Below are 25,090 nucleotides of genomic sequence, written 5' to 3'. Positions count from 1 at the left end.
TCTTTTGTGGTTTAGGGTGCTTAAATGGCCCTTACATGTGCACCTTTGCCTATAGCTAAATGGGATTTGTGCCTCAGGCTTTCATGCTGCAGCCTGGACAAGGGAAACCATGTATTCAGGAAATCCGTTCTGCTATTTTGCATTTCATTGAATTTTGGGTTGAGAGAAAATACCACTGGAAACTCATTATTAGGAAAAAAAAAAATCCAGTAACACAGGTGGCTCTGAAGCATCTGTATGTTGCAGTGAAGCAGGGCCACACTTGCAGCCCAGGGGAGCTGTCTGGTACCTCAGTCTGCATTAAAAGAGTAAGGAATGGTCTGAGATACTTTAAACACAAGGCCTGGTACAACTGCAGTGAAGGCACAGAAGTTATTTTTCTTAGGGCACATCATCTTATCCCTAGTTCAAAAAGAGCTAATTCCACATTGTCAGCACAAAGTATTTCAAAGACATTACCTTGGCTGTCCAAAGCTGTCCATGGGAGTAATCTTTTGCTCCTTGAGAGGGCAATTCCTCCAGCCATGGTCCCTCTATCCTACTCTCAGTACATTTAAAGTGGGCAGAAGGATGATCCTAAGCCACATTTTCATGAGTTGGGAGTATGGTACTTCTCCCAAACAGTAACAAAACATCTCACCTCTTCTCCTGATGACTGGCAAACTTACTGCTTTCAATGGACTTTGTTCCTGTTATTTCTATGAACAAGGGAATGTAAAGAATATGACATTTCTGTTTCTGAACATTAAAGGAGTGCTGAAATACTGTAACACTTAAACCACATGTGGCACCTTGACAGGTATCAGTTGGCTAAATAACAGATTGGACTAAGGAGGTGATGCACAGATATAAAATGAGTGAATTTGACATGACTGGAAAGGTGAATCAACAAAAAGTTTCCAAGTGGATGATGCCTTCACAATTGCAGGCAAAACCCAATTGCTGTCCTAGCAAATGCTAGGAAAGTTTGGTGAGAGACTTGGAAGAGAGCTCCAGAGTGGTGTCCAAGACGGGTCTTTTAATCTTAAATGACATGGGAAACAGAGAACAATGGGTAAATCTAAACTTAAGACCTCCCATGTGGCAGAAAGGCTAACAATAAAATGTAAAAAGATGAGGTTTGAGAGGATTTTTGAGGCATAGTTTTGGAGTTATTTTGATGGGGTTTTGTGCGGTATTTGCTGTTTGCACTGTTTGAACAGGACTGTTTGCTGGTAACCCCAGTTTACCTCCTGGATTCTCTGCTGAATCCTAAAACTGTTTTATTCTGCTGCTTAAGTGAGAAACAATTATTGCCACCAATGGCAGAGGCCATATATGGGATTGCTATTTTCTTTCTAACGGAGATGGTTACCAATTTTTCCCTTCAAGCCAGACATTCTATGGTGAAACAGAGGGGGAAATCTGATGATTCTTATGACCACCTTGGAAAGCTCATTAAGAAGTACATTTTCTCCTGTCATCATCCTTCTGTAATGTTCTAAAGCTCCACTGCTGCCTCGGCTATCTTGTGACAGGGCACGGTCCCATTGTTGCCAAGGCAGTCCAGGGACAGGTACAGCTAGCCACATGCCAGGGGTCATGAGCCAATTTCTGGTGCAAAGGTGTGCAGTCATTTTAGCAGCATTGATGGGAAGCATGGCTATGCTGCCCCTGGGCTGGTGTGTGATCTTGTGCTGCTGGCACAGAGGAGTTGTGTTTTAGTTTGGCTCAGGAGCACGTGTTTGAGACCATCAGCCTTTTGACTCCATGTAATGCACTGTGGCTCCCATTGCAGAGCAGCCTCCTGGTGGATTCCTCCTGTGGATTCCTCTTGGATTAAACTGAAAGCTGCATTCTGGGAATCACCTAATGCACTCCAACCACTAATAGGCATGTTGTGTCTGGGAACAGAACTGACCCAGTCTGAAATAAAACCACCTGAAGAATGCAGATTTCATGTCCCCAGCACCAGCTGCTTCCCCTAACAAATCTTCACCCTGCTTGCTCAATAATCACAGCTTATATGATCAGCAGGGGAAGGAGCAGCACATGGATTTTTTTCTGTAAAGGTGTCACAGTATATTTAGCAAAGTGCTAGCTTGGCTGCACCAACACATTACAGTTCAGCTGCCTATTGTGTTTTCTGTAGCTGTGCTTGGCACACAATGGATGAGCATTTTATGGTTATATGCATATGTTTGTAAGTCTGTATGTATATATAAACATACACAAACCTACTGTTTGGATGTTTCATAACATAAGGTACTGAATTTTTAATCACAACATCCTTTGTCATAATGCAAAACAAATTGGAGGTCAAAGTTGTAACAATAAAACATCCATCCTGGAGCTTTTTAGAGGAACCTGTTTAAAAAGGTTAAAGTAAGCAATTATCACAACCCTAATTTACAACTACTTGGCAATAAGAGTTGCTTTTCAATGAACCATTTATTCATGATCTGCTGCTTCACACTGCAGGATTCTTCTTGACTAGGTTAGAAAATGTAATTAATAAATGATAGGATTATTTATGGTTCACGGTGCCAGATTGGGAAATACAATGATATACAGAATGAGCTAAAAATTATTCTTACAGGCAGCATCTTGGTATTTAATCCATGGATTGGATTGTCACATTACTTGATATGCTGTGGTGAACTCCTGATGGTATTCATGGGACATTATTTTGTCATCCTAGCTGCTCTGTGTGACAATAAAAATGGACATGCTCCTCTGAGAACAGACTTAATGAACACTGACATGCTAATCTTTTTCTAGTTGAGGTAGGGTGGCATTTGTGGTTTTGCTTAGTTTGACTGTGTTAGTGATTATCTCAAAGCCCCAGTAGAACCTGGAAAATGTTTATGTTTCATAAACATAAAATGATCCTCTTTGAGATTTTATTCTAGTAATGCTAGTTCAGGAAACACACCAGCTAAATACAGACAGGCTTTCTCAATTTCAAGTAGCAAAATTATGGTAAAATAGAATGATGTCATCTCTAATGTCTTTATTCATGGGCAAAGTGCTTGGCTGTGTGTGACTGAAGTTCAAATTATGCTATGACCTTCAAAACCTGTAGGGTACAGGTCTAAGAGGAAAAGCATCCCAACTGATATTTAATTTAATTATTGTCATTAATTAAATGACAATAATTAAATTAAATATTGTTTTCTCCTTTTGAACTCCTTATTAAAGTTCAAAAGGAGAAAAATATTTTTTGCCCTGATTTATACACAGTCCAATAAAAAAAAAGAGCAAAATATCTGAATGTGAGGTGCAGTGGCTCTCTGACAGAATTCCTACTGGTAAAGTACTGGAGCTAATCAGTGAAATTCTAGAGTTTAGCTCTAAGTTGAAATGTACTGAGGATTGGTTCAATTTCCATTTATTTTCAGCTCAGACTTCTTTTAAAATGCTTTGCTGTAGTAATTAGGACTGCCAACAGTGATTCTAGAATGTATGTGCATGTAGTTGATAATTCCATGAGTGTCCTTCTAAGAGAATTAAAAAAATGCCTTTAGGTTTTGATGATGATTTGAATCCCATGGCTTTAGAATTTCAAATGTCAATACAGGATATGTGAATAATGGATGAAACCCAGGAGATTTACAGAATCACAGAAGGGCTGAGGTTGGAGTTCATCTCTGGAGGTCATTAAGTGCAAGCCCCCTGCTCAAGCAGGGTCAGCTACAGCAGGTTGCCCAGCACCATTTCCAGATAGGATTTGTATTTATTTCTTCAAAATTGATATTCCTCAGCTTCTCTGGAAGACCTCTTCCAGAACAAATTAATACAGATTTGATCATCATAACAACATTTCATTTTAAATAGAGGTAAATGTATGCTTTCCTATCTATTTGCATACAGATGCATATGTTAAAATACTGGAAGTTGATTTTCATTCTTAGACTGAGCTCAATTTATTACAGCATTGCTGGGTTCTAGTTCTCAACATTAATTTGAGGTCAGGTACTGCTTCTTCTGTAGGAGTAAGTGGAAGCAATGTTTCCTCCACTTACTCCTAAGCTTCCTGCAATTTTGCTTTAGATTAAAAATAAAATTTGAAATGCAAAATGGGTGCTTCTATTTTTGCACAAATATATAATAGAAAATGTCAAAAAATATAAAGGTTTGAAAAATGAATTTGAAATAACAAATAAAAATGGCAAAAATATATTCTGTTGTTTCTTTAAGCTTCAAAAAATTTAAAAAATTGAAACACAGGTTACTTTTTCCAGTTTCCTCAAGAGGTCTTTCCTTTTTATCTGCTGTCTTTTCTATAGACCAAACATAGAGATGAATGAGTAAAAACTCTCTACCTTTTGCAAATATTGCTCTTGGAGTCTGCAGGCTACTTGAACTTTGTCATGCCACGTTCCCCTTTGTCCCAAGGATTTTGCATTTTTTATAATCTAGAAAGATATACACTTCTACTTCTGTGATGTGGGATGTTCCACAGAGAACCAGCTATTTTTCAGCATTCTCCAACGTCTGCAATGAGTTTTTTTCCTTGCTAAATTGTAGTCTTTTCAGTATTCTCCAAAAATTTCTCATGTACTGCTATTTGAGCTTCTTTGCTGTTTTTGTAATGCTTCAAGCATTCATAGTTCAGGCAAAAACTTACATTTTATTTCTTGTTTGTACCTGGGTTTTTTTTCAGTCCTCCTTCTGAACTGACCCAGTTTATGAGAAACAGATTTAATCCAAAAGCCTTTAAATTAGCTCTTCTGGATACATACATAATTATAATTTTCCCTTCTATAAAGAAGTAGAAAAACTATTGTTCTTCTAAGCCTGTCTTCCCAGACTTCAAAGAGCAATGAGTAACATATGAAAGAGGATAGTTGGGATTGTTTTTTCATTGCAAGAATTTGGGTAGGAGAAGCCTCTGTATTCCAAAACCCAGAGAAAGAATGCAAAAGAAAGTGACCCCTCTACTTTTCCAAAGAAAAATAAAATGAAGGGTGTCTTTCTTCAGATATCTTCTATTTTTTCCATTTCATAAAGGGGAAGGTGAAGATCCCACATAAAGTGTGAAAATGTTTTGTTATGTTTTGCATAGTAATTGTCAAATTATTATTTTTCAGCTTTGTTTGAATCAGCTGATATCTGGTCTGTGAAAAACAGGAATATTTTTCCTGTTTGGTTGAAAGTATGATTCAATTCAGACTTTTTTTCCTTTTTTTTTCTGCTATTTCTTTGTGGTTGGAAGTGGTCAAAACCTTAGAGTTCCAACAGTTTCAGCCTCAATATTCTGCTCTCTTCATATGTATCCTTTTCCTCCAAGTTTCAACATCATTGTCCTTCATTCAGCCATTAAGTAAAACCCCTTCATGGGCAGTTACAGGATATCTTTACCTTTGGTACCTTTACTTTGCTTCCAGCATTTACAGCTTTTCTCTTAGTGACCTTATTTCCATCAGTATATTTTTCTTTTTGATTCCATTTTCTGATTTCTAGTTTAGTTTGCCTCATCTCATCTTGCCTATTCCCTGCATGGCTGCATGAGGAAGAGGTAGTCTAATGTTATTTTTAGTGGTGGTTGAATAGTCTTCTATTTTTAACCAGACAGTTTTCATGTTCCATATCAGGAGTGGGCTAATGCACCCTCTCATAAATACATGAATTCCTCCTCCCTCATCCCTGTACACACACACCTGCATAAGTGTCAATTTAGGCAAGTCATGTGGCCTGAAATTTCAAAAGATGTTAGATGGTTTAAACCGGCCTATTCTTTGGAAATTGCAGGGCATTTGTCCTTTGGTACATCAGTGCGGTGATCAAAATCGCTAGTCACCTCTGAAAATGAGGCCAAAAGATGCCATTTTTGAAGGATAAGGGAGAATGGAAGTGCTGTGCTCCAGCCTGGGCTCTGAGAGATGCTGAGTCTGTTGGGCTGCAATTTCCACAATTGACTGAGGGTTGATACAATAAAGGACAGTCTGGGGCAAAGCAGATGAAAGAGTGCAAGCACCCTGCCTCCTAAACAGGTGGGGGTTGGAATGGTACTTCAAACTTCTTCCCATGCTCCAACAGCTGCTGGGGCACCCTGGAAGCTATAGCGTGTGCACTGGTGGCATGTAACTTTCCCTCCCTCCTGTGGCTGCACTGCAGACAGAAGAAGCATTGCTCACAAAGTGATGCAAACTTGAGGCTGTCATGAGACAGCTCATGATGTGATTTTTGATCTTCCTGGAAGATTAAGCCTTTATTTTTCCAGTCCTCAGTAACCCAGCTGCTTTTTGCTTTCCTTTCCTTGACATTATGCAGTTCAGCTTCTTTTGATCTTGAATATGGTCCTTTCTCAAGCTATTGTATCAGCTGAGAGTCTTTTGTTCTTCCTAGCAGTACTTGGCACCTCATCTGCAGAGGACTCTGTCTCTAGAGATGCTGTGTACTCCCCTGTTGCTGTTCATGTGCACAATCCCTGCCTGAGAGCAGCCTGCCTCTCTTAGCCCCGTGGCACGGGAGGCAAGAGGACCTCGCTTCACAACCTGTGTGACTGACAGAGGATCAGCAGCATGAATTGGCTGTGCTCCTGTGAGCAATCTGACCATCCCAAATAGACCTGCAGTACCATGACATCACATATTGTCTCTGCCTCTTCCTCTCCTTCTCACTCAATCATCCGTGGAATGAGGACACACAATAGTGTGTTTGTGTATCCTTTGGGATCAGCAACCAAGTCACCTGTGAATTATACAGGTCAACAGAAATGGAGGTTAAGATTTGGTCTACACGCATTCTTCCTGTGTCACCAGAGATTACAGACAAAACAAACAGGGATACACCATTGACATTTAGTAAATGTTATTAGAAATGCTTTATTGTAGGGAGAATGAGAAGAGGAGGGATTATATCTATGAATGCAAAGCTTTTTTACTCTGATCCCGAGTCATTGGAGAGGCCATTTTAATTGACATAAAACAACTTGTCTCAGTATAAACATGCCACAGGATAACACTGTCAAGTCCTGGTGCTTTGCAAGCATAGGAAATGTTTAATATCAATGAAAAAAATGATAATTTCTCCTTAAATCCTAAAACTTTTGAGTAGACTTCCAGAGTAAGCAAACATGGACACTGATTTTTTTCTGGTTTTCCCTGAAATTCACCTCTTCCCTGTCACTTTCCATTTCATTTTCTTCTATTCTTCTGACTAGACTATTATTTTGCAACTTGTGTTGCCCAGTTTCAGGCAGCTGGATTCCTGCCTTTAGAACTCTTATTTATAACTGCAGTATGTCTGTACATCCATTTCCCACCAGTCCTTTCCTTAGCTGCTGCCTGTTGTGTATTTTTTAGTTTATTTTCCTTTTTTCTAGGAGATTCTTTCATTTGATGGTGAAGTTTTCTGCAAGGTATCATCATGGGTCAAAACTGAGGAAACACAGGATTATAGCTTAGCTCAATGTTTTCTGATTTTGTTCAGCATATAAAATAAAGCAAAAAGTGTAATTCAGGGAAGAAAAGAAATTAGAAGCATTATTACGTCAAAATGACCCAAGCAATGGCTCATGGGCTTGGAAACATTTTTTCCCAACTGCAATAATTAGGCTAATAAATGAGATTACTCCTCCCTATAAACCCTGCCATTTAAAGTGCTTATAGATGAGTGAGATTTAGACTCAAGTAAGAAGCACCAAAGATATTTTGAAGTAAAGAAGGCATTGTAAAGAAGGCATCCTATCTGCAACTGCAACCTGCTGAGACAGATAATTAGATTGTGTACTGGCGAGATATAAAGAAGCTTTGAAAAAAGTGGTGGTGGTCATACAGGCAATGAAAGCAGAGAAAAAATGAATGTAATCATCTAACACAACCACTAAAGCTGAAGAAAAGTCAGAATGGAAAATTACTATTGGATATTTGAAACTGGGGAGGGGAACACTTGGTGTTAACAAATGCAGAAAAATATCAATAACAGAAGAAAGTAAATGAGAGAAATTAGGTTATGTAGCTCTGCCATCTACACCCCAATCAAAACAGAGAGTACATTGGATCTGGTTCTCACAACATCAAATTTTGCTTTGTTAAGGAAATGAGTGAGTCAGACTGGTATGTTTAGCTTTTTCTATTTTAATTTCTGTAACATGCCAAGGAAACTATCCATTATATCCTGCAATAAGCTATTACACATTTTCACTTCATTTTACTGTGTATGATTTCACTGTTTATGGTGTGCTGTATTTATTTTCAATGTTGTTGAGCATTTTCAGTACAGTTTTCAACTGTGAAGAAAGTAGACTCTGTGTAAGCTTCTTAGCTTGAATCTGCCATTCCAAAGATGCTGGAATCCGCTTTCTTTATTAATGGAAATAAATAAAACAATTCTTAATTCAATTGTGATGCAGAAAGACAGTGTTCCAATACAGGAACTGTTCACTGAAAGGCTCTTGGGAAAGTTTGTTGAAACCATCACAGAGGGAGGTTGTAAACCTTTTACCTTTTAGCAAAAACATCTCTCATTTAAATTCCTACACAAGCACGAGGAAGAAGCAGTCTAACTACCTTGGAATTAACTCTCCTACCTCTGCACACATTATTTCCAAATAATTTTTAGACTCTCTTAATACAAACATATTGAGAGATTTGTCATAAATACTTCACTGATTATTATTACTATGAACAATCTGTTCATTGCATTACTGGTATTTGAAATGGAAAGACCAATTAGACCTGTTAACCCATCTTTTTGTCAGTAAGTTGATTGGGAATTACTGAAGCGTAACAATTCTAAGTGGCTTTTCATGTGAATGCCAAGCTAAAATGGATATTCAGAGATGCATTAAGCATTTTTACCTGGCTCTGCGTTCTTCATTTAAAGATCTACATGTTAATTTGGGGAAGTGCAACATAAACATGGTGAGCCATGGATTCCTGTGTGTGCTCTTTCCCATATTTGTAAACATGTAAGTGTTGAATAATAAAATTGTAGGCCAAAGGTTGTAAGGACTAGAGAAAAGAAAACATTAATTATTCTGGCATATTACTTTAAGAGTGATAGATCTGGCAGGCATTGTAGGACTGACTCAAGGATTTGACTTCAATAATCACAGGCAAAAATTTTTGTTATGTCTTTAATTGAATGCATTTATTAGAAGGAAATTTTTATATGATCAAGACAGCATTTCTTTATGCTCAGCTTTATTTCAGAAAATGGCTTACCTGACCTCATAGGGGTTCTGAAAAGGGCAGTCATTGAAAGATAACCCCATGAATTACCCATGGGAATGATACTTGAGATGGACAGCAAACAAGATACATTAAAAAAGAGTATGTTTCTTTTACTTTATGATGTAATCTAGTCAACATATAGCTAATACTGCCAGAAAATTCTTTGGCAAATAAAACTGCAGACATTGCTGAAGAATTATTACAAAATTCTTTGGAATTTGGTGTTCTTTGGAGATCAAATCACTCCTTTGAGATGGCTGGAATAAGGTCAGGTGCCTGAAAAGATTGTTGGCACAGAGCCCTGATACCTCCCTCGACTGAGCTTCCTACATGTGAGGCTGGGAGGCAAATTGCAAGAAGGTCTGTCCCACTGCTGGTGGCATCAATTTACTTTTCATTAAGATCCACTAAAATGCATAATCTTTTTCTGAATCAAAATAAAACCACATTTCCCTAACAAAATCTGTCAATCAATTGGAATTATGTATTCCTGCGCAATTCTGCTTTTGTGGTTCCTTTAAAAAGGAAATTATGCTGAAACATAAGTTCCCTTTCATAATCTTATCTCAGTAACTCACTGACTGCTCTTCTCTGTGCCAGCCTGGGAAAGGTAACGTGGTGGTGCTGAATATCAGATCCTGGCAGTACTTGGAGCCCAGTTGAGCATCACATTTGCTTCCTGCTTTAAGAAGGTTCAGACACAAATTGCTTCTGTCACTAGTGTAGTTTTCTTCTCTCCCTGGAGCATAAAATGCATTTCCTTGATCCTTGGACTATTCAGATGTGATCTGCCAAAGAGATCTTTCCCTCCATGTGGGGAGGGCGAGTAGCCTTGCTTCAGTAGGGATGAACAGAAAGAACAAAATTTTTTAAGATAAGGGACTGACCCAGGAGTTACAGATGCAAATTGATGTATGCATATAACACCAAACTACCATTTGCCCCCTCAGAAATACCATTTTCTGAGGGGGCAAAACCTGTCTGACCAAGACAGTCTTATAGAAATCTGTGATTCAACTAAGTTTCTGAGATACATTTGATACAATTTATGAAGCAGATGCTTGTAAGATATCCTTAAGGTCTGCTTATGAACTGAGCAGATGTTTTGAGAGAGTTATCTCTTCTGAGAGAGGTGAAATTTTAGCTACCTGCTTTGCAATCATACAGGGAGAGAATACAAATTCAGCCTTAATACCAACAGTAATAGAGCCATGCATGAGCATTTTATAACTTGTCTCTTCGTAAACTGTTCAGGTTAGAATTTAGAACATGAGCCCATCTGCAAACTTTCAGAGAGGGGGAAAAAAACCCCAAATGCAACTAATAAGACCAGCTAAAATATGCTGTAAGTTAAAACCTTGTATTTCACCCAGAAATGAATTCCAGTATTACACTTAGTGTGTAAAATATTTATTTGGATTCAGGCCAACATTTCCATGCCTTTAGTGTAAATAAGACATCTCTATGGCAATTTTGAAGTCAGACAGCTCTATACAAAATGGCAGCAGCATTAATTAAGCATATACTTTTCTAACCCCTCAGGATTCTGTGCCTATTAATCACATGTCAGAATGGTTCCTATTTTGCTGGGGATTCATCAGAGCAGTCCTGTTCACCACTTTTACTTTGGCTGTAAAGTCAAATATTTAAAAGGTGTTAGTGGAGCTGGAGAGGAGCACAGGAAGTCACTGAATAGAATGGTAATTTATTACCCTTTATCAGGCCTGGTTTTCTGTCTCATCAGGTAAAAGCACGTTGAGTTTAAGTAATTCCTGGCATGTTCAAAATGTAGATGCTGAACTGATTACTTGCTGTGACTCACCTGACTCTGGCATTACTTGCAAGTTTGCAAGTGTATGTGTGGAAGTGAACATATATTTAAAGTAGATGTAGAGCTGAAATACTGACCCTGACTGGGTACAAGGTTGTTTTGCCTAGTCACATCATTTGCAAGACACTTTATTTACCATTGTTTCCTAGCACAGATTTTTTTTCCCAGTAATATTTGTGGCATTTGTTTCTCTGAATAAATATAAAATCACAGTACTGTAATGAATCGTCTACTATTTTGAAACATTTTATAAATATTAATTTTTTTAAAAATTCTTTATTATTTTGCCACTTGAAAATCCTGGATCTCTGAATTTACTAATTGTCTGTGCTTCTTAGTCCCTTCAGCAGCAAGTATATTATTTGGACTCAGATTTTGTATGCAATAGGTTGGCATAAAAGCACTATGGTATGTTCAGCCATCTTGGCATTGTCATTTGAGGTTTTTTAATTAAAAGTCTGCCTTGGAGTATGTCAAGTGCTCCTGTATTTTTGCCATTCTTCTTATCTCTATGGCAACAAAAATATTTCAACATTTACATGGGCATCATATTCTTTGCTAATGTACTATCTGAACTGTTTGTATGCTGAGAAGGGGAGCAGCAGAGATTGGCTTCTGCAGGCTGGGATGCAGGAGTTGTCAAGACAACCAAGAGGCCTAAGGATGTCCTTACTAGTAGCATTAAATTGAAGCTTTAAATTAATTCACCCTCATGTGTTTTTGTAGCTTATGCTGTTAATTGAAATAATAGGAGTGACCTTCCCTGTACATTCAGAGCACCTGTCCTATTAAAATTGCATGTGCTGTTTACTTAAGTACACTCATCTATCAGACAAATCTAGCGTGAAATAGGGGAAAATGGAAGACACTTATATTGTACTGCTATGTATTGACTCGTAGTAATAGGAGAAGCAAGCTTTTCTTGTGTCTAGCTTGTGAGAGTTGTAATGAACATTTTACTCTGAAACTTCATTTATTTCTGCTTTCCACTCAAGGGCCTTAAGTCTGCATAGCTCCAGACACTACAATTTATTATACAGTGCTGAATGTAATTGAAATGAATAGTTAATTTTTTTTTTTGCTATAATACATTTGAAGAACCCAAGAATCATGTTTTCATGTATGCAAGAGACTGCTTTTTCCTTCACAGCAAAAAAGAAAAACCCAAAACAGTAGGAAACCATTATTTCTTGTTGTTGTTGTTCAAATCATAATCTTGCACTGACTTAATTTGTGGAGCTACTTTTAATTGTTTTTTTAAAAAGAATTCCATAGAGAACTGGTTGAAGTTTCATTGCCCAATCTTTTAGACTCTAGCAGCCTCATGCATAGCCCCATAAGAGCCAAAACAGTAGATATGTGCATATGGTTTCCTTTTCAAAAGGAAAAAATCTGCAATCTGCTCTTTTGATGAAATTCATTAGTTTAATTTTGATGGTCAAATACGTCAAATATTCAATTATTTTTGTACAGGGCAACGGTGGACAAGGATGTCCAAGTTCTTAAAGGACCAAAAGGATTTCATCCTCCTCTGCAACTGCTTTAAAACACAAGTCTCTACCCTGTATCCTGGAATACTTTTCATCTCCTAAAGAGGGAAATGCACTCTTATTTGCCATTGCTTTTATGCTGTTAGGGAGATAATGAAGCTGTAGAAAATTTGGGAATATATTTGCCAGTACTATATTCATTGATGCACAAAACCATGTAATTATACTGATGTACACCAGCTGAGAGTCAAACCAGTATGCTAATGAACCCTTGAAGCATGTTTTCTGGGAAAAAAAAAACGATTAGTTTTTCTTCAAAGTCTAGGAAACAGAGAGGAATGCTTTATGGATTACTGCAGGATTGCCAGGAGTGCTGATGGTGATTTGATCTCCCTGTATTTCAGAGCACAGGTGAGGTTTCTTGCAGACTCCTACGCACGAATACTACAGCATGAAGTGGAAGTGCTATAAATTCACTTTTATCTTGGTGAAGGACAGATTACTGGGAGAGGCCAGGAGGCTGACAGGCACCCTTTCTAGTTCCTTGTTAATCTCTTCAAGATTGGTACCATCTCTGTGGCATGTGACAGGAATGCATCAGTCTCCATATCAATACTGTGGCTGCAGCCAGTTTTCTGTATGCATGTTAATGTTTGCTCCCTCTGGTATTTGAAACACCTGTGAGTGCTCAGCACATCTGAAAATCAGGCCATTTAATTCTAGGCACTTTAAACATAAATTAAGGGTCTTAAATTTAGGTATGCAGGTTTGAATGTTTTGGATCAAACCTCTCCATCAGCCTGCAATCAACAGTGCTATATAGAAATGATATTGCAGAATAAGATACAGTCAGGTCAGATTTTTAATTTTTTTTTTTTTTGTAAAAACAAACCCATAACATCAGCATTTGGTTCACTTTAAAATATAGTCTCTAGAATGTAGGTGCATACAATATGTTCTATTGAACCTTAACTGGCAAATCCATGTCTAATGATAATGGGTCTATATGTAAAAGAAAACCATTATTCTTTGCACTGAGTGCAGATTAAAAAGACCTATTTGTTCCCATCACAGTTTCTGCCTATGCATTAAAATACTGTTGGTAACACCAAATCCATCTTACTTTGCCAAGATGTACAGTTGAAAGCACAGGCCTGTGGATCAGAACAGCTTGTCACTGTCTCTCTGTCTTCAGCACCCCTGGATACGTCACTGACACTGAGGACCTCCTTTCACAGTCTCTTTCTTGGTGTATGCCAAGGGGCTGGAAGGCTGCTTGCTCCCTTGTTGCTGTGTCATATAGCTGGGCTGAACAGTGATGATGCCAACACAAGGGGGATATTTTTGTCAAATGAAAACCACCCACCTAATTTCTGGACAATCTAGAAAAGGATCAGTGCTTCACTTCACCAGTCAAAGGGCTGTAGGGATCAGTATGAATGACTTGAACCTACAATGTAACTTCTCCTCTATTTTGTAATTTGAAGGGGAGGTGGATCTTTAATTAGGATACAGGTGAGGTTGAAATTTGATGGAAAGAAGAGGTTATGCAACAGTACAAATTGGACCATTATTACTTTCCTTCTCTAAAAGAAAAAGGCAGAGGAATAGAGGCAGGACGATATCTAGAGCATCTCTATGGTTGGCATCAGACTGGTAGGAGTCTCAGAATTTGTAGAGACCATGATGGATTCCATCCCACATCCTTCCCCATCTATCATTCAGGAGCTACAAACTGATAGCAGGAAAGTCTCACTAGAGGTGGTCCCTAACCACAGCATTCGTAAAGGTAAAAATGTCTCATGATTTCCATGAGAAATTATCTCAGTGTGTCTTTTGGGGGCACTAGGCTTTGCAGCCATTTCAGTAGTGCAGTTGAGGCTGACAGGGACCAAAAGTCAAGCACAGCAGAGAAAATTGTCTGTCACAGTAGGTCAGGCATTTCAGGTGGCACTTGAATGAAAGGCTCTGCAATGTCATGTGGAAGTTCCTTGCAGCAAGGAGAAAAGTGTGCTGGGTTGAATTAAATTCTTCCAGGGCTCTGGGCATCTGGATTTGTTTTTGCAGTTTGGACCTATGTCCATATTTCCTGCAAGTGGAACTAGCCTGTGCAACAGTCAGCAGAAGCATATCAGTATGGAATATAAATCTACAAATAGAGGTCTAAACTAGCACAACTTTACTGGATCTCCATCATCTGTAAAATAAGATACAATGCTGTTTTCATCATTTAGCCTCCTGTATAATGTCTTTAAAAAGCTCTCTAATACCCCCAGTAACTGGCTCTTAAAATGTCAGAACAGATAAACAGTATACAGACCTTTACATGTTTCCCGAGTATTTATATATAAATCTTGTAGCCAGTACATATAATCTTCCTTTCCTTCCTATCTTGCCTTCCCATAGTTTTGCTCCATCTTTTTAAAGCCTGGATATGTGCAACAGAATTCCTTTATTGAAGCAGCTTGCCAATGTTTTCTCTGTCTTCAGCACCGTGGGGTATTTCATTGACACTCAGGATCTCCTTCGATATTCTCTCTCTGTCTCTCTTGACATTTTTGCAAGGAGGGAGAAAGAGGCTGGGGGAAGGTGCATATAATGCTTCCACTGCTGAGCAGTATGAATTATATCTGCTGGAGTAATAGTGTGAAGTGGCAGGGATCCGTTTTGATGAATCTCATGCTGATTTGTAGCCCCAATTCTAGCTGTAGGTAACACTGAACACCTGTTTGGAGTACTAGAGAGATGGAATAAAGCTCTGTACAGTAAATGTGCTGTGTACTGTAGCTGCTTGTTTATTGTCATACAGTAATTAATTTGCAATTATATTTTGAAACATACCAGAAGAGAAGTGCACTATAATTCCTACCACCCAGAAAGAGGCTCAGCAGTGACACTTGTTAAACTGAGCTGGCTGATTCTCTCTTTTCTCATCACTGATTGCTTTTTTCTTTTGTCTCAGTACAAAACAGAAAGTTACAAAAGACACTTCAGTAAAGATTTGTGCCTGGATAGTCATGGCTCTGTGCTACTCTAGAACAGTATGTCTTAAAAACAAACATACACATGCAGATGAAAGAGGGGGTGTGAATATCGATCTGATTTTGTGTCTGTCATCCCTTGCTGGACCATATCATCCACAGTGTTCCACCACAGAAGGAGTTTGTGAGCCCCATCCTTAACCTCCTGCCTGTGACATCCTTATCTTTTCATCCATATGCCTCTTTTGCTTCTGTTTAGACCATTCAGAATCATCTGCTAAGAGATTTGATACAGTGAGTTATTGTTCTATGTGTCTCTGAGTCTGGTGATACCTCCTATGAAAAGCATGCCCTTACCCTCAGTCTAAAAAATTCTCACAAGCCCATCACTGATTTTAAATTACACCTGTGTTTTATTGTATCCCTCTGCAATAAGCTCCTTATGAACTATTCCTTTCAGAAATTCCTCTGTAATTTCTTTCAGTATGTGTTACATAGCTGGAAGTCTGGCTTTTCAAAAGTAGACCCCAAAATTTGGTTTCTGCAAGCACACTTGAAGAGAGGAGTCTGAAGCTCCTGTTTGCTTTCAATGCCAGAGTATCATTGCAAGAAAACAGATGTTGCTGTATTAGACACTACAGCAAGTGTTTTCAACACAATTTTACAATTGTATGATGATCAGTAACTAAACTGATGTTTAGTTACTTTGACACAGTTTTTAGAAATAGCTTTCAGCTGGATTCACAGCAACTTGCTTCTTTCTTCCCTGCCTTTCCCTAAAAGTGGTGTATCTAGTCTCAGGTCTATGCTTGATACTAATATTTCTTCCTCCCCTGTTTTTCTAATAGTCCTGTTATCTATTTTCTTTCACTTTCTACTAGGATTTCCAGTTTTGAAGAGTTGATCCTGAAATATTTTAAAGTAGATCCTTAGTATTTTGCTTAAACTTCAAGCTTAAATGCATGATCTCATAATTCTGTTTCTCTTGTAACTGTCCCATGGCTGCACAAACATAAGTGTTCTCCACTGTGAACATTGAGGTTTGCTTGTAGCTGAGAATGTTTGTCTTGAAATGGTAGAGACTGACTTGTTTTATACAAATTTACAATCAACTGTGTATATGTGGCATATGTAAACAACAATCCATTGACAGCAAAATAAGAAATAAGTCAATATGCCTCAGAGAGAGTGCTAACTTAATTTGCAATTATGTCAAGTAAGGAGGAAAAAGAGAAAAATACTGGCTTCCTCTGAAAATCTTCCCAAATACAATATTTCTTTGACATTTCACATATACTGAAAAGTTACACCTGAGGAATTCATTTCCATTGCTTTCACTTGGTGTCCTATGGTGACTGATATAAATATTTTATTAGGCAAACCTGCAGGTTTCTGAAGATTATATGTCTTATCAAGTTGACCCTTATAATTATGTTGTCTTCTGTAACTGTGGGATCTCTTTTAATTTTGTAGTCTTTTTGTAAATATTGAACCATAAAAAAATATACAACCACAAGCAAAATCTGACTGTGAATAAGAAAAGGTGTAAACAAGTCTCTTCTTCCCAAGGAAGATTCCCATTCTGCTTGTTGCTACAGAGACAATGCCTTAATTATATGTTAGTAGCTGGACACAGAGCACCATATCCTCAGCTTGTGAAAAATCTGTTTTCCCCGACTATTTTTCTTTGCTTCTCTTTTGTAAGTAATCACTGTGGATGCTTTTCTGTCTTTCTTTTATCCCCATCTTCTTGTTTCCTGGAAAATGAGACTTAGTGGGGAAAAGTTTCAGTTGCTCCATTTTATGCAAAAAGCAGTCAATGAGGGTTTGCAGTCCTGTCAAATTGAGTTGAAGATTGTACATACAGATGAAAATGTTTTCATTTGATACAGGAATATTTTATACTTCTTTTTTTTTTCCTGGAAATTAGTTCTCATTTATATACTTCTATGGCCTTCTCTTGCAGTTATTAAAACATTGCTTCTGTTATTGTCTGCCTCTGTTTTCTGCAATTATTTACTTAGGAAAGACTTTGACTGTTCTTTTCCTGGGCAGCAGCAGAAACCACGCACAAGTCCTGTGAAAGAAGAGATTGGGAGGCTCCGTGTAGGTCTTTACAGGCCTTTGTAAAGGCATGTAAATCAGTTTGATGCCCCAGTGTATTCCAGTCTATCAGTTCCTAAAGAAGGAGATGAGCTGAGTATTGGCCCAGCTATTTAATGCAGATGGGGGTTTTGGCTAACATTCATCCCATTTAAATTTAGCACGCAGCTGACTTACCTAATTTAAGGCAGTGTTCCTTCCTATGCAGTGGAGAAAAATGTACCGTTCCAGAAAGTGATTCAGGTTTTTAATTAACTGAATCATCCCCTTGAACCATCTTTTTCCATGCATTTCAGGGACAGCTACAACCCTAATTAAGACACTGTAATTCAATGTCAGCTTTTATTTGGGATAGAGTTTTGCCCATTTAGCAGTGGGTGTTGTTTTGTGGCTGCCATGTTGTGGTGGGATTTGTTACAGGCAGTGCAGGAGGCAGCAGATTATTTCCAGAGTTCTGCCTATTCTGCTTCTGCAGGCTGTTTCCTCTGTGGAGTTCTCTGGCAATGTGGGATCTACAGTTCCAGAAATAGCCACTAGGATAGAGGGCATCTATTTCCAAGTAAATTTTTACTGTTTAAAAATATAAAACCAGGGGGAAGTCTAATTATGTGACACAGGAGATAGTCACAGAGCTTAAAATCAGTGATATGATCTACAAGATTACAAGGTTTTATTAAGACTTCCTTAAGAATTTTGAAAGGATGTTTTACAAGAATTGTTGTTGATGCACCGACAATGGGCAAAAGTTATTGAAGTCTTGGATAGAAAGTAATGAAATAGGGGCTCAAAAGAAGACAATACTTCTTTTATACCTCCAGGTCTCTCTAGAGGAGAATTGAGGTACCTTTTGAATTTCTGCTGGAATGACTTGCAGATAGAAAAGGGTTGTGCGGCAGCAGAAGTGGCTCCAGTTTCTCAGTAGACCTGGAAAGTCTTGCCCAAATGTATGGTGGCTGTGCACTGACAGAGTCCTGCTGGCTTGTGCATGCAAAAGAAAAGAAGGTAATCAGGAGTAGCCAGCATGGATTCACCAAGAGGACATCCTGCCTTACCCATGTGATAGCCTTCTGTGATGACATGGCAGGATGGGTTGATGAGGGGAGAGCCCTCCTTGACTTTTGCAAGGCTTTTGGGACTGTCTCCCATAACATCCTGGTAGGTAAGACACGGGATATGGGGTGTGAGGATGGTGAGGTGGATGGAGAACTGGCAGAGCTCAGAGGGTCATGACCACTGGAGTAGAATCCAGCTGGAGGTCTGTAGTCTGTGGCATTCCCCAGGGATCAATAATAGGTCCAGTCTTATTTAACTTGCATATCAGTGGGCTGACAAAGGGATGGGATGTACCCTCAGCAAGTTTGCTGATGATATGAAGCTGGGGCAGTGGCTGGCACTCCTGATGGCTGCACTGCCATTCAGCAGGACCTCGACTGTCTGAGAACTGGGCAGAGACAAACCTAATGGGGTTCAACAAGAGCAAGTGCAGGGTCCTGCGCCTGGGGAGGAATAACCCAAAGTAGCAGAGCACAGGCTGGAGCTGACCTCCTCCAGAGCAGCTCTGCAGAGAAGGACCTGGGATTATCAGGGAATGACAGGTTAACATGAGCTGGCCGTGCCCTTGCAACCAGGGGGGGCTGTGGTATCTTGGAGGACATTGGGAGGGAGGAGTGTGGCCAGGAGGTTGAGAGAGTTGATCCTGCTCTTCCATGTGGCCCTACCGAGGCCATATCTGGAGTATCGTGTTCAGTTCTGGTCTCCTCAGTACAAGAAAGACAAGGAGCTACTGGAGAGCCCAGCAAGGGGTCACAAAGATGATGAAGGGTCTTCATCTTACAAGGAGAGAATGTGGGAGCTGGGCCTGTTCAGTGTAGAGAAAATTCAGGGTCTCATTAATGTGTATAAATATCTCAAAAGCAGGTATCAAGAAGAAGGTACCAGGCTCTTTTCAGTGGTGCTCAGCAACAGGACAAGGAGAAATAATTCAGGAAAAAGGAAAAGGGTAGGTGGAAATAAGGTGAGAACTAGCAATTGAGCAGTGAGGGAAACCAAGATTTTGGTTTTGAGCTGTCTCCTAAGTCTTCTTTCAGTTAATTGCAAGAATCCCTGAGGAGCTGGGCACAAGCAGAAATTTCTTATTTACTCCCACCCAGCAGTTTTCTATTTTGATATTATGTGATTGCATATGATTCCCTCTTCACAGCCCCTCTACAATGAAACGTCCTTGCTGGAGACCAGGGTTTCTAAATGTTGATGTTTCTAAAAGTGAAGCAGTGTCAGGAGGGCCAAATGCATCCTTGAGAAGTCAAGAGATTCCTCTGCATCTCTGTGGAGTGGCCAAGAGTCAGAAATTACTGACATTATTGCCAGCAATGGTATCTCTGTATTTTTATATTCAAACAAGAGCTGTTCACTTCAATACGGAGTTTATGAGCTTCTATAATTTAATTTCTACAGAGCTTTGATTGCTAACAACAAGGTGTGAAATGATAAAACAGTATTTCTTATATTTATATTGTTCCAAGAAGTGTAAGTTTATACTTGAAACTGATTCAAAACCAACAAACACTGAAGAGATGCATTTCAATAAAAACCTCTAAAAGTTCTTGAAAAGAGAGAGCCGCCTGGCTCACACACAATGCAGTGAGAGGTGTGGGATCAGAGAGTGTGCACTGCATGCCTTACAGACAAGAGGAGCCCCTGGGAAATGGAGGGATTAAGGCAAAATCATAGACTCATACAGTACCAGTCTGGAAGGGAATCTCAATGATCAATTGGTCCAAACTTTCTCAGTAAGAGTGGTCTAGACAAAATGGCCCAGAACCCCATCCAGACAAATCCAGTGTAAAGAATCCAACTCTTCACTAAGATTATTTCAATGGCTGATCATTCTCACAAAAATTGTGAAATTTTTTCTTCTTGTGTCTGGTTAGAATCTCCCCTGGAGTAACTTGTACCCATTACCCCATGTCTTTTCCTCATGAATTCTTGTAAAAATGGAGTTTCTGCTTTTTGTCTTTTTTAAGCCACCCTTTATATGCTAGAACACATGCTATAAGGTCTCCCTTAAGTCTTCCTTTCTCAAGACTGAACAAAACCAGTTTTCTCAGCCTTTCCTCACATGGAAGGCTTTTCAATCCTATGATCCTCTTGGTGGCCCTTCTCTGGACCTTCTCCAACCTGACCACATCTCTTTTGTGGACCAAAACTGAACTCAGTACAGTGGGACAATGGCTCCTTTATCTCTGCTGGTGCAGCCCCTATTGATCTAACCCAGCATTCTGTGGGCTTTCTCTGCTGCAGAATCACTCTTTCACTAATACGGAATTTCTTGTCCACCAGAAAACCCAGGTTTCTTTCCACAAACATCTTCCCTGCTGGGTAGGTCCCAGCCTGTGCTGCAGTCCTTGATTAAGTTTTCACAGGTACAAGACCTTACACTTGTGTTTGTTGACTTTCCTAAGGTTCTTGTTAGCCCACTCTTCCAGCCTATGCATGTCTTTCTTTAGGGTGGCTCTCCCTCCTGAAGTGTTTGCTTCCCCACTCAGTTTAATATCATCAGCAAACTTTGTCAGGGTACACTTGACCCCATCATCCAGTTCACTTATGAAGGTACTAAGCAGTGTTGGACCCGTTGTTGAGCCCTGGAGGACCCCAGTTGTGACAGGCTGTCAGTCTGGGAGCTGTTTGCCACCACCCTTTGGGTGCAGCCTGTCGGCCAGTGCCCCACTCACTGCATAGACCACCTGTCCAGACCACAACACTTCTGCTTCTTTAGGAGGTGGCAAGCCATGCCAAAAGCCTTGAAGAAATCCAGGCAGACAGTGCCCACCCCTCATCAACCAAGCAGCTTACACTGTCATAGAAGGTGATCAGATTTGTCAAGCATGATTTGCCTTTGGTGAATCAAAACAAGGAATAAAGATTCAGATGGTGGCTGCTATTTCATGGGCTCAATTTGTCCCTGTCGTGGTTTAGGAGTGACGTCCCCCAGTTTAGTGTCCCCACTGAAACACTCCAACCACGTGCTGTTTGCTCACTGCCCCCTCCCACTCTGTTTCCCCCTATGGTGGGATGGAAAAGGGAATTGGAGGCACAAAAGGCAAAGGTCACGGGCCTAAGAACAATTTACTGGAAAGAGCAATAAGAATTTTAAAAATGAATATACAGTCTATACTAATAATAGACTGTACAAGAAACAAACTATTTTTGCACAAGTTCTCACCCCCAAAAAGACTCAACTGCTCCTTTTGCCACGCTACCTGACCTGGGACAGACCCCTTCCCTCCTCCTTGGAAAATGACCTGAGGTGAGATAGAATAACCTCTGAGTCCTAGCCATGCTCCCTCCTGGGTACTGCAAAAAATTAACAGTGTCCTGGCCAGAACCAAGACAGTCACTGTCCCTGCAATCCCAAAACTACAACAGTGTGAGTAAAAGAGCTGCTTCAAGGTCCCTTTTGAAAGACTGTGACACTTGAATTCCTAAGCATCCTCATAGCATAGCTCATTGCACAGGCTAGGAGGACTGGGCTAATAAGCATTATAACTTGTGTTGATGGAAAATGGTTCAGAACCACAAGTGTGGTAAATCTTGGCAGTATTAATTGAAATCTGCTGTGTTTCTCCCAAGGATTGTAAGGCTCTCTCACTTCCTGAAAGACCCCATGAAGTTGGATGCATAAGAACTGACAAGTGATAGCAGTGGCTGTGATTACAGTGGGCTTTGTAGTTACTTGAGGTTACAGAAAATGTGCTTTTTTCACTTGGATTGTAATTTTGTGTAATATCCTATAGCATACAATGGAGAAAAATCTCACCAAAATTTATAATCTTACAGAGCAAACTAAATCTGCACTGTCAAAAAAAACCCAAAAAAAAAACCCCTAAGTAAATGCTCTGTTTTCACTGTTCTCATTTTGTGTACTGAAGGAGCTGGGGACCATGTAGGCTGTATCCTAGTGCTGCCCATGTTGCAGTGAAAGGAGGCCCACTTTAGATAAACACTGAATCCAATTTCAGCCAGCCCTGTATCTCTCAGCTGCAATTTATTTTTCTTTAAATATGCAGAATGAGACTCAGAGCTTTTCATTTCTTAAGAGATGAACAACTGGAGCACTACGACACATTTATATAATGCTTAATTTCAGAAGCGAGGAAATTAGACAAATGGATATATTGAGCCCAGAATTTAGATCAGGGTTCAGCTTCTGAGCTTAATGTGGTTTATTAGCCTTTTAAATGATGTTCCTGTTTTGATGTAGTCTCTATCACCATTACACTTCCTTCCCATTGATGTTCTTCATTGTGTATCTGTTACAACTTCTCACTGAGTTGTGGGGGAGGGTGAAGCTAATTAGATTGTTGGTGGTGATAATAAAACATATCCATTGCAACTTATTCCTGCATGTCTGGGGAAAGGTAGGTTGTTAGTTTAGCTTCCTTTCCTCATGGGAAAACTCCCAAAAAGTACATTAGATGCAGGAATTCATTCTGTGGTGAAGAAGAGATGGAATGGGAAAACTACAGCTCCATGTTACCAGCCCTCCACTGAGGTGTGGTAAGAAGTATTGGAGAATATTCTGTGGTGTTAAACAGGACTTATATGGTTACACAGAGCTAAAACTTGTGCATACTGCAGCATATAAAGGTATTTTGCAATTTCTCCATCAGATTCTAAAGATGGCACTTTTCTCCCAGATTGTGTGTGTGTGTGTGTGTACAGAAGAAACATTTCATTTTGGTATTTGACAAACTGGAATTTTATGAGGCTGAAAAATTTCAGAAGTTAAATGCTTTTTTTTGAAGTTCAATACAATTCTTCCTTCAGGCTGAGGTGGTTGGTTTTTTTCCCTTTCTTTAATTAAGCAGACATTTTTATTCACATTTCCAATTTGAATCAAACAAGTTGAAAACAGATATTCTCGGGTTCAGGCAGTGAACTAAATACTGAGCAACTACTATGCCATCCGTCTTTTTTTACTCTGGTTATTTTCTAAGTGTACATGAATGGCTTTCCCCCATGTCTGCTGTGTCTTTACAAGGAGTCTAGAGCAGCTCTCAGTTCCAAAGCACACTAGTTTTACTACAAAAGTCTCAGGAAAGACCATAATCAGGTAGTTAAGTCCAAACTGAGAAGCAGGCACCCTCAGAGGAGAGCAGACATCCCCATCAGCCATTTTGGGTCCATAACTAAGGTGGAATTTGGAACTGCTGCTTTTAGGATTTAAGTTCCTTTAGGGGTTAAAATTAGCTGAGAGTCTTTAGAGCCTTTAGTCCACTGCAGCATCAGAGCTTTGTGCTCAGGAAGATGTAAAGCGCCTGTTTGCTAGAGGTTTTTTGTCCTTGCAGTATATTAATTAATTAAATTTAGATAAAGTTGCAGTAAAATATTTTCTTTTTTCAGTCTTTTATGAATTGAAAAATTCAAAATTGTCGAGTTCATTTGATATACAACAAAAGCTATCTACTCCAAGAAATTTTTGTTTCTTCATCAGCTGTCCTTTCGTGAGAGTTTCTCCTATTAGCTAATGTTTGCAGTGCACTTTGAAGATGAAAGCAGTAAGTGCTTCGCGTTATTTCTACAATTACAGAGCATGTTGTAGGTATGTGGAATGGAATTTTTTCATGGAAAGTAGTTATTTCACACACACTGAAATAACTTGGTGCATGTTTATCCCTGTTGTGCATTGAATGAGGGCAGTAGAAATTTATCAGAGTTGAAACTGCTCCATTATTGTTTCATCTGTAACACAACTTACATAAGATCAAGTTCAGTCACACTAGAATCTGTTTCTGAAAATCAAAAAGTATCTGCAAAATCGTTGAAATAGTCTGGGAGTCAGTTTTCAATGTCGCCCATATCCCCCCAGGTGCTCTCCTCATTCAAAAGCTTACTATTAAAAAACCATCTCCTTTATTTTCAATTTATTTCATCATAGGAAATGTTGAAAGCTGTCATCTCCTGCAGAAAGGCACTACAACATTGACTTTCAAAGAGCATGAGTCATTTATAAAAGTGGGGCTTAGACCTGTAAGTTACTCCACTGCTCTTCAAGATGGGGTCCTTTCCAGTAATACAAAATTGTTGTGCACCTTTGGATATCGTAATGAAAGCTTCATGCATCACTACCAGTAGTTTACTTGAAGAGTGAATAAAATGATGAATAAAGAGAGAAAGTAGTAGGCAAGGCTAGAGGAGCAGAGCTGGAAATCATCTGGTTCAACCCCCCCAGGCAGAACAGGGCAGACAGAATATAGTGTTCCTTATTAAACAAAAAATATATTCTAAAACTCTAGGAAGATTAATTGAGCAAAACCAGATGGGTTTCTTTCCCCTAATTCCAGTGGCCCCTCCACCACTCCCAGGGCTTAAGAATGAAGTAGGTAAAATATCCAGTTTCTTGTGCAAAACATTTAGGAGTACTCTGTCCTGGAAGAGGATTCTGTACTACAGGAACCTGCACTTCAGTAATACATTAGAAGTTTGACCTTTTCTAGTAACACCATGACCAAAATCCCACATGAG

This window comes from Serinus canaria, chromosome 1 (assembly GCF_022539315.1).
Source record: "Serinus canaria isolate serCan28SL12 chromosome 1, serCan2020, whole genome shotgun sequence".
In the NCBI taxonomy this organism is placed as follows: domain Eukaryota; kingdom Metazoa; phylum Chordata; class Aves; order Passeriformes; family Fringillidae; genus Serinus; species Serinus canaria.
Note: the sequence above shows the minus strand (reverse complement) of the source record.